The sequence below is a fragment of the Penaeus monodon genome, chromosome 1 (genome assembly GCF_015228065.2).
Source record: "Penaeus monodon isolate SGIC_2016 chromosome 1, NSTDA_Pmon_1, whole genome shotgun sequence".
NCBI lineage: Eukaryota > Metazoa > Arthropoda > Malacostraca > Decapoda > Penaeidae > Penaeus > Penaeus monodon.
The window spans coordinates 42,624,983-42,636,848 of record NC_051386.1 but is presented as its reverse complement, the minus strand read 5'-3'; the positions used below and the strand labels follow the sequence as shown (position 1 = coordinate 42,636,848).

The 11,866-nt window shown below is 39.4% G+C and overlaps 1 protein-coding gene across 1 annotated transcript in view; it reads right to left on the bottom strand.

The window, feature by feature from the left end:
• Positions 1-11,499, bottom strand: part of LOC119572510 (DBH-like monooxygenase protein 1) — a 60,370-nt gene extending 48,871 nt beyond the window's left edge. The window contains exon 1 of the mRNA XM_037919624.1: positions 11,147-11,499. The gene's annotated coding sequence lies outside the window, so the exon portion shown is untranslated. The remainder of the gene's footprint in view (positions 1-11,146) is intronic.
• Between the last annotated feature and the right edge of the window lie 367 nt (positions 11,500-11,866).

Sequence of the window (11,866 nt, the reverse complement as noted above, 5' to 3'; positions counted from 1 at the left end):
CAACAATAATAATAATAATAATAACAATAACTGTAATAATAATATCAATAATGATACCAATAACAGTAATAATAATAAAGATAATGACTTTAGAACCTCTGGGTGTTTTAAGTACGCGCTTATGCAAAAGTGAAGCTCGCGTCTCGGGTGCGAAGTGTGCCAGTGCCAAGGCTGGAGATGGCACTGAAGGCGATGAATAGACGGAAAAAAAGGTTAAAAAAGCAGGGAGAATTGGCACACGTTAGAAGTGACGTTTGAAATGACCTAATTGGGAGCCCTTGTCATGCCGGAAAAGACAAACAGGATATAAAATCACCATGCAAATGAGCAACAATGACATACTTGAAGCTACTAGGAAAATAGAGAAATCACGACAAAGTGAGGTACATTGCTGCATTGGCAAAAATAACACAAGCACGTCAAAGGAAAATTTACCATCGTGAAACAATGAAGAAATCATATACTTTGTCCTAAAATAAATAAATAAATAAATAATAAAAAAATATATAATAATAAACAGTAATTCACGATTCATTTTACGGAAGAAAATTCAGCAGAATTTTGCTGTCGTTTCAAGATGGAAATAATCCCTGATAGATAATAACAGGGCGCTCGATAGACATAAAAAATGAAATCCGTGAAGCAACGCCACCTATTATCCTGGAAACCAGAGACATTTTACACGCAAGTAATATTATCGAAGAGCTAAGCATGTGTAAAAAAAAGACAGAGAGAGAGAGAGAGAGAGAGAGAAATAGATAGATAGATAGAGATAGAGTAGAGAGGAGAGAGAGAGAGAGAGAGAGGAGAGAGAGAGAAGAGAGAGAGAGAGAGAGAGAGGAGAGAGAGAGGAAGAGAGAGAGAAGATGAGAGAGAGAGAGAGAGAGGAGAGAGAGAGAGGAGAGAGAGAGAGAGAGAGAGGGGGGGGGGGTTCACCACACGAAAATGACAAGAAAAGCATATAATTTGGCTAGTCTGACCATCTATAGGAAATGCCTTCATGTAGATAAAACTTCAAGCAAAGCAAAGTTTTCTAGGGATTACGAGAAATTCGTCCGCTGTGCGTTTCAAAGTAATCTACCTTTTAAAGACTAAATAAGATGGTATATTTCTAAAATGGAATCCTATGTACGTTTGTTATCTCATCTCCGGCAAAACATTCTTCACTGTACAGTTTAGAGCATGGCAATGAAAACCAAGCACAAGGGAGCAAGTTGTCAATACACACATCTATTCTTTACTTCTGTTAAAAACACAAAACGAAAATAATAAAGAGAAAGAAAAAAAATAGAAAGAACTATGTGTCACAATTGATACATGGAAGAAAAATATTCTTGAGCGAATGAAATGGTGTAATTGTGATGTTAATGATGGTAATGATGGCGATATTGATGATGAAGATGATGATAATGATGATAACAATGGTACTGTTGATAATGATGCTGATAAAACCATCACAAATATCCTCTTGATTACTGCTATTATCATTATCACCATTGCTATTTTAATTAGAATTGCTATTAGATAAATACCATTAGTTGTAGCACAATTACTATCATCCAGTGTCACTAACTTTCACCACCACAACCAATTTCACACAACCATCGCCATCATCATTACAACATCCACGCAGTCACCATTATCTATTATTTCCTCGCTAGTTTCCCTTCCTCGCAAAATTTTGAACCAGAAAAAAAAACTGGAAAATCCTGGGTCACGAATTCAAGAAAACGAAATTCTCTCGTGTTGAGGAAATACTTTCCAGATATGAAGCCAACTGAGATGAGCGGGGAGGGGGTGGGGGGGAGGAGGAGGAAGGAGGAGGGGGGAGGGAGGGGAAAGAAGGAGGATGGAGGAGGAGGAGGATGGAGGAGGAGAGGGAGGGGGAGAGGAGGAGGGGGAGGAGGAGGAGGAGGAGGAGGATGGAGGAGGAGGAGGAGCTGGAAGAAGAGGAGAGTGAGGTGAGGGAAAGGGGGGGGGGGATGTGTATTGAACATGAGGACATGGGAGGGGAGAGAGTAGAGGGGAGAGGGGGGGGGGAGGGGAAAGAGCATTGCACGGAAAAGCAATTATGACGGACAAATTACAAATTGTCGAAAGAATAATTGAAGTCTGGCGAATTTCGTGTGTGTGTGTGTGTGTGTGTGTGTGTGTGTGTGTGTGTGTGTGTGTGTGTGTGTGTGTGTGTGTGTGTGTGTGTGTGTGTGTGTGTGTGTGTGTGTGGTGTGCGTGTGCGTGTGCTGTGCGTGTGCGTGTGCGTGCGTGCGTGCGCGCACATATACTACTGCAACTGTATGCATGCGTGCACAAAAATACACATCAACCAAAAAAATATATTATACAACTTTTAACGCAAATCATGTTCCTCATTCCGACAAACCCACTCATTATAGTTATTCTCTCTAACTATGAACATCAATCACGCACTGATATACAGCCCCATGGATATGAAAGCATTAATGAAACAGAATATCATCAGGTTTCCTACTAATCAGCAACATTATTAATAATTCCAAAGCATATTAAAAAGCGTAACAACATCATTGGACGCTAACAACCAGCCGCAGCTAATTGGAATCACAAAAGAACGTTTAACAATGCAAACTACATCATTAGAACAACTGTTTGCAATTGCAAGTCAGCCTCATATTGGATTTAAAGTCTAATTATAATGTCTCTGTTTTTGTGCACGCTGCTGTCTGGTTTCTCTCTCTTTCGTTTGGTAATATATTTCTGAGAGAGAATAGAAGATTTCCTCTTCTCTTCTCTCTCTCTCTCTCTCTCTCTCTCTCTCTCTCTCTCTCTCTCTCTCTCTCTCTCTCTCTCTCTCTCTCTCTCTCTCTCTCCTTATAAGCGTCCCCACATTCTTCTCCTCTCCCTCTCCCTTCCTTTACCTTTCTCCCTCTCTCCTCCTTCTCTCTCCCTCACCCCTTCATCCCTTTCTCTCCTCCTCTCTCCTTCTCCATCTCCTTCCCTCCCCCATCCTTCTCCTTCTTCTTTCCTCCTTCTCATTAATACCCAACCCTTGCCTTCCATCGAATAATAATCGCAAAAATGCACCCACAAAAAGCGGCAACATCGCACTCCAAATATTTGCACACACGAACTAAAAATAAAAAAATATATAACCCCCCCCTAAACCTCATAAAACTCTACGTCAAAAAAAGACAAAATAATAATAATAATAAAAAAGAAGAAATAACATGATAAAAAAAAAGAAATAACACTAATAATAACAATAATAATAATAATAGTAATGAGAATAATAATCAAAACATAATAATCATAACAATAATAATAAAACAAGTAATGATAATAATAATAATGATAATAATAATAATAATAATAATAATAATAATAATAATAATAATAATAATAATAATAAACAATAATAACAAATATAAATAAACATAACAATACATAATATAACAATAATATAATAACCATCATAACAATAAACAACACTAATAATAACAGTAACAATGATAATAAAAGAAGCCCTCGGTCCCCCGGCCTCTGTCTCGGCCTCATCGAGTCGGCCAAAATATAGACGCTCGCTTGACTCCCAGCCCGCCCCTGGTCGTGTTGCCTTCCGCCGTAAAAAGTAATTAATGTACAAGCCGACGCCGTAAAGAATTACACCTTACGTATAACACCATCATTAGGGAGATAAGTATTCAGGGAGTGTATTCCCTCCCTGGTTGGGCTGCTCAACATCTCTCTCTCTCTCTCTCCCTCTCTCTCCCTCTCTCTCTCTGTCTCTCTCTGTTCTCTCTGTCTCTCTCTGTCTCTCTCTGTCTCTCTCTCTCTCTCTCTCTCTCTCTCTCTCTCTCTCTCTCTCCTCCCTCCTCTGTGTGTGTGTTGTGTGTGTGTGTGTGTGTGTGTGTGTGTGTGTGTGTGTGTGTGTGTGTGTGTGTGTGTGTGTGTGTGTGTGTGTGTGTGTGTACATGTGTGTTTGTGCACATGCGTATACATGTGTGCGTGTGCGTGCGTGTGCGTGTGCGACCAGGCCTCCCGCTCACCCCGAGGCCTAGTCGCCGGTGTCCTGTCTGGTCACGACGCATTCCAAAGGAAGGAGATAGCAAAAAAGCGAACAAAATCGAGAGAAGAAGAAGAAAAAAAGGAAAGATGCCTTTTGGTAAAAGGTCACATCCATTTAATTAATCATATTGTCATTATTACCGTACATCATTCTCATTCATCGCCACGATCGTCATTATCACAACTATTTACATATTCCTCCATCACCTTAATTTTCTGGCGATGAGTAACTATCTCAAATGATAAAACGAAGTAATGAATATGAAAATAAGACATATAGCCGTACAACAATTTAATAAAGTATAAAAAATTGCCGACCAAATACGACAAAAAAAAAAAAAAAAAAAAAGTATTCGGCACAAATGAACAGATATATGAAAATAATGTATAATAATAAGTGATACGGATAAAACATATAACAAATGACGATAAAACAATATACAAAAAAAAAGGATCGACAAAGAATGAACAAAAACTGAAACTGAAAAAAACAGAAAATAAAAATGCTAGACAAAGAAAATAAAAATAATAGACGGAAGTCGGACAAAAAATAGATATCAAAACAAAAACTAACAGAAAATTACAGAAAATGGAATAACAAGAACTGACAAAAAATAGAACAAAATAATATACACAAGAGAATATAATAATAATGGATGATAATGATGATGAAAAAGATGATAATGATAATGTAAAAGATCATGAAAAGGATGATAATGATGATGGTGATGATGAAAAAGATGGTGATGATAGAGATAATGATATTAATAACGACAATGATAATGATCCTGATAATGATAATGACGATGAATCATAACTTCAGAAAACCTCCCCACCGAGAGAGACGCAGCATCCCCCCCCCCACCACCACAAGACCTCCGGCCGCGACAGACTCTTCCGAGATTCCCTTACTTCGAGTCTCAGCTCTCGGGTCGCCGCGGGAATCGACGCTCACGCCCGCGGAGAGAGGGCGCCCGTGACGGCCACCAAAGGGAGTGATGGTGAGCGGCGCGAACGATGCTTTCCTTTGTATCAGTGTCTGTGGGCTGTTTACTCATTGCTTTATTTGTGATTTGAATGAGGGAGAGGGAGGGAGGGAGGGAGGGAGGGAGGGAGGGAGGGAGGGAGGAGGGAGGGAGGGAGGGAGGGAGGGAGGGAGGGAGGGAGGGAGGAGGGAGAGAGAGGGAGAGAGAGGGAGGGAGGGTGGGAGGGAGGGAGAGGAAGAGGAAGAGGGCGAGGGAGAGGGAGGGAGGGAGGGAGAGAGAGAGAAGGAAGGAAGAAGGAAAAGAAGAAAATATACACAAAACACACGAAGAGTGAATAGAAAGACGAGAGCAAAGAAAACACAAGGAAGATGAACGCCCGCGAGTCAGGGGCGGCCGCTGGGGGGGATGGTGGGCGGGGCGGGGGGGGGGGGGGTATACGACATACGATGCGAGTTTTATCAAAAGCCTTGATTTTCTCCTTTTACGTTTCACCTCTCTATCTCTCTCTTCCTCTCTCTCGTCTCTATCCTCTCTCCCTTATCTCTCCTTTCTCTCTCTCCCGTATCTCTCCTTTCCCTCTCTCTGTATCTCTTTCCCTCTCTGTATCTCCCCCCCCTCTCTCTCTCTCTCTTTATTTCTCTCTCCCTCTCTGTCTCTCTCTCTCTCTCTCTCTCTCTCTCTCTCTCTCTCTCTCTCTCTCTCTCTCTCTCTCTTTGTGTCTGTGTGTGTGACTTTCCACCTTTTCCTTTTCCCCCTCTTCGCCTCCCTCTCCCTCTCTTTCTCCAACTCACTCTCCTATGATTCGAGTAGTACCAAAAGTCCAAATAATTTCACTCTCGTGCGAAATGTGCGTCTTGGCACGTAAGGTCGAATTTCGCTTGACCTTTACCCAAGGCCTCGTTTGTGTGAGGGTGGAGCGGGAGGGGGGGGTGAATGGGTAGATGTGTGTGTTCGTTTGTTCAATGTGCGTTTGCATTTTTTTATTTGTTTTGTGTGTGTGTGTGTGTGTGTGTGTGTGTGTGTGTGTGTGTGTGTGTGTGTGTGTGTGTGTGTGTGTGTGTGTGTCCGTGCGTGTAGCATCTTCTGTCAGCTGGCGTCTGAATTGCGATCTTTAGTGGGGCTCATCACCGGGTGAGGAGGAGGCCTCCCGTGCTCGGCGCAGATCGTCGGCCGATCGCTGACGAGGAGGTCGCTCCCACTGGCGCTGGCGGAGGGGGCGGCATTTCGGTCGTGCTTGGCTGGTTGAGTTACTACACACGCGCGCGCACACACACACACACACACACACACACACAACACAACACACACACACACACAAACACACGCACACACACACACATACCATACGAACACGCGCGCGCACACACACACACACCACCACACAGCACACACTAACAACCCACACACAAACATCGACAACACAGCACACACATCAACACTACGCACACGCACACGCACAGCACATCCACACGAACGTTCATACACAGCATACGCACACGCACATAACATGAAAAATTACCAACGACAAAAGGTAAGATCATAATACACGTCGGAACATGGATTTGAAGTTTATCCAACTGGAAAATGACATATTACACCAGACGAACAGATGAATATCATTTAGGTTGCGCGAAGTCAGAAGCCCAGCTGATGAACTTAGAAACCATAAAGAATCCTCTTTTCAGGAGGTCAAGAACATTAAAATGGAGTAGCTCTGATCCTAGATAAAGACTTTTCCAAATCCGTTCTAGCCCGGCCCAAAACGACCGCATACTTTTAGTCAAGATCAAAGCGCGTCCTGTATGTGCAAACATCTTTGTAGCATATGCTCTGATTGCGGATGCTGAAGACTAACAAATCGACAGCTTCTACAGCAGCTCTTCTGATGAATCATTCTCATGTGAAATCAGATGAAATTATGATTGCCATGGGTGACTTTACTGCTAAAGTTGGCTCAGTAAGAGATGGGAAAAGTGTTGGAACGCACGGTCTGGGAGAACGGAATGAATGCGGAGACAAACTTATAGACGATATGCTTAGATTAGTCCCGGTGATAAAGATAGAAAGCGACTTTGTTATGATCAGTTAAAGATATCAGAAGGCAGTCAAAAACTCCCGAACATATCCAGGTACAAACGCAAATTCAGATCACAATTCTGTAATAATCAATTTTGAACTCAGTTCATTACAGACCAAACAAGATGTGAGAGAAAAAAATTAAACAAGATTTTTTTTTTAATCTACAAGAAGTTCTAACGACGACACTGACCATAGTTTCAGTGCTTTCATGAAGAATATCCAAGCAGCAGCTACTGTGGCAATCCCGACAATAGAAAAGAAGGCCTCATCAAGCTGGTTCCACCCAGAGCTCAAAGACCTGTTACGAAAACGGTAAGTTTCAAAACAGAACACCATTCAATATGAACTAGTAAACAACCTTTAGAAAAAGTAATGTAAGAAAGCCCCCCCCCCCAAAAAAAAAAAAAAAAAAAGTGGCGGCAGGAGAACTGTGATGAAGACAAGAATCCCAAAGAGATGTTCTAAAGGATACGAGAGATCACTGGTCAGCGATCATTTTCCTCCTCAAAACGCATCAAAGCAGCAGACGGCCGCATTCTCCACGGGACCGAGGATGTCAGTGTTCGTTGAGTATGTTCAAGAACTTTTTGACGATGAGAAAGAGCCGAAAGATCTAGTCCTGGAAGCTGTCACATCTAGAACTTATTCAATGAAATCTATTTATTGTCCTACAGAAGGTCCCACGAACACTTGAGTGCTCACAATACCGCACAATTAATCTAATGTCGCATATTCTTGAAGCTTTGCTGGATCAGAAGAAATTCCTACCCGAAATACCAGAGACCCAGTTTAGGTTTATGAAGGATACAGGTACGAGGAATGTTATCTTCGTCATGAAAATACTTGCCGAGAAAGCCATCCAACACCAGCAAAACCTCTACCTGGTTTTCATTCACTATCAAAAAGATTTTAATAAGGTCCTGCACTGAGACTTGTTCAAAAGCCTCGTAAATATCGGAATAGATGACAAAGATATGAGACTAATTCAGTCAGTCTACCAAGATCAACTTGCCACAGTCCGCCTATCCGATGGAACAACTAACTGATTCCCCATCAACCGAGGTGTCCGCCAGAGTTGTTTGATGTCACCTGACCTCTTCAATTCATACTTTTGAAGTTATCGTGCGGGAGATTGAAGATCGTCAGGAGGGAATTGTTAGCAATTGTTGCAAGATCAACAACATTAGTTGTGCAGATGTTGCAGTTCTCATGGCCACATCTGCAAATGATCTCTAAAACTTTTTTGATGCTATTGTGGAAGCCAGCTTGGCATCCATGTCAATAGCAAGAAAACAAAATGCAAGGTGGTTTCAAAGTTGGAGGTCTCATCAACTTATCCATTGACACAAAGAGAGGTAGAACTCCAACAGATATCCTCCTTCATTTTTTTAGGAGCGCTTGTCACCTCAGGTGCTCGTTGCAAGAGGGAAATCAGACGCAGAATCGGACTAACAAAAGACGCATTCTCCAAACTCAGGAAGATCCTAACAGAATGCAAGCTCTCAAAGCAACTCAAAATCAGACTCGTGAAAACCTTTGCATGGACGACTCTCCTATAAGGCTGCAGGTTCTGGGCAATGACGGCTGAAACTCTGCGAAATATAGAGGCCGCAGAAATGTGGTTCCACCGCAGGATGTTGCGCACCTCACTCCGACTGTGTCCAACGAGGATATCCTCAAGAGTCGAACAGGGACACGAGTTTCTAGATTTGGTCCGAGTACAAGACCTCGGACATGCAATCAAGTAAAGGAACATTAAAAAAAAAAAAAAGCCCAAGCTGTAAAATTGAAGGCAAGCAAGTTCGAGGTAGGCCGAGAATAATATTCAAACACTTTAATGCATCGGGGACAAAGCTCGACAACGTGAAACTTGGCGCCAAGTAGTTAATCAAACCCCGCATCAGTCATAGCACAGAAAGGTGTGTGTGTGTGTGTGTGTGTGTGTGTGTGTGTGTGTGTGTGTGTGTGTGTGTGTGTGTGTGTGTGTGTGTGTGTGTGTGTGTGTGTGTGTGTGTGTGTGTGTGTTATTTAATATGTAATATTATATATATAATAATATATATATATTAATATTAAATATATATATATATATATATATATATATATATATATATATATATATTTTACATATATATATATATATATATATATATATTATATATATATATATATATATGCATACGTATACACACACATGTATATGTATATGTTTATATATATCTATATATAATATATATGATAAACATATATATTTATATGTTTATCATATATATATATATATATATATATATAATATAAAATATATATGTATACTTATATATATATATTACATATATAATATTACATATATTTATATTATATATATATACACACATCTATACAGATATATATATATATATATATATATATATATATATATATATGTATATATATGCATATATACATATACAAATATGTATATACATATATGTATATATATGTATATATATATATACATATATGTATATACATGTATATAAACATATACATATATATATATACATATATATATGTATATATGAATATAAGTATATAAATATAAATATATATATATGTATATATACATACATACATACATACATACATGCATACATGCATACATGCATACATGCATACATGCATACATGCATACATGCATACATGCATACATGCATACATGCATACATGCATACATGCATACATGCATACATACATACATTATATATATATATATATATATATATATATATATATATATATATATATATATAATATATACACACACACATATATTCGTATATATATGTGTGTATATATATATAATCATATACATATATATTAATAATATATATGTAATATATACTAATATACATATATATAAATATATAATTATATAATATAATATATATATATATTATAGTAATATATATATATATATATATATATATATATATATATATATATATATATATATATATATTATTGTTGTGTGTGTGTGTGTGTGTTGTGTGTGTGTGTGTGTGTTTTGTGTTTTGTGTATGTTGTATGTGTTGTATGTGTGTGTGTGTGTGTGTGTGTGTGTGTGTTGTTGTGTGTGTGTGTGTGTGTGTGTGTGTGTGTGTGTGTAGTGTTGTGGTGTATGTGTGTATGTGGTGTGTATGGGGTGTATTGTGTGGGGGTGTGTGTGTGTATGTGTGTGTGTGTGTGTATGTGTGTTGTGTGTGTGTGTGTGTGTGTGTGTGTGTGTGTGTGTGTGTGTGTGTGTGTGTGTGTGTGTGTGTGTGTATACGAATATATATATATATATGCATATATATATATATACATACACGCACACAGTAATACACACACACACACACACACACACACACACACACACACACACAACACACACACACACACACACACACACACAACACACACACACACACAAACACACACACACACACACACACACAACACACATCTGTCTATCTATCTATGTATCTATCTATATATACAGAACTTATTTATTTTTTATTTATTTTTCTATGTATCCATCTTATAGCAATTTCTTTATTATCTATTATTTATCTATTCATTGTATAAACGTGCAAGTATGTATGGATTCATTTACGTGTGTATATATATTACTCATGTTTACTACGCATGGATGTGTACATAAAAAAAAATAAAAAAATAAAAAATCTAGCCGTGTCTCCCCTATAATATTTCATTTTCTATCATTTCCACATGCCCAAACCATAGAAAACGTTAAGGGCCTAACTAAAGGAAAACCTTAACAACGCTTAAATCACACACTTGTTGCATTTTCAGTGCTCTTTACTATCTTAGGCATTTTCCGTATAGATTCCTTATCCTATTCTCATTTCATCTAATTCAGGAGCTACCAGTTGATACATGAAATGCTTAAAAATGAACGAAACAAAAATTAAAAAAACACAAACACAAGTCAACAACAAGCCAAACATCACACGTAATTGAATTGACAAAATCACCGACTTATTTCTAAATCCACTTACCTCGTCTAAAAACCCTCGGTAGCGGTGTCATTGGCGTCTGTAGAAATCTGCCATTAAAATCAACAACAGCCCGAAAATTCCCCTAAATTCACAGGCCTCGAGATGTCCCTTTGTCGTCTCGGGGAAAACTTCTTCAAGAAAAACGATATTTTCCAAAGCTTCTCAAAACGATGTCTTCCGCGGATCCATTTGAAAACTGCGTCTAAGGCATTCCCACGCGACTTGGCACTTTCCCTAGCCACATTATGGACGCATATCGATCAAATTAGGCCGAAAATGTGTAAATAACAGAGCGAAGTCACTCCCCAAGATGCTGTTTCTTAAGATGCAAGTTAGCAACCTCTAAGGAAGGATGTACGATAACCACCAAATTCCTGCCTTCCTTTTTTTGTCCTCGTTATCCACCTGTTGGCGAATCCCTTCGTGTTTATCTACTGCGAGATTGTTTATTATATTTCCTTCTCTATACGGCGACGAAGAGGAGATCTACATGGTTCTTGAGGAATTAGATAGAAAAATGGAAAGAAAAGGTGTGTGTGACCCCCCAGCCCCCCCCCCCCTAGGTGAACTCTGACCGCCCCGCCTCAGGGCATGCGGGCCTAGGGCATCGCACAATTTCAATGCGCTGCGTCGGTTTCCTTTCGGTTGGAGTCGAGTGACCCAGAGATTCCCTGTTCTTGTCATTTTTTTTTTGTGACATGGCTTCTTGGCCTATGGAAA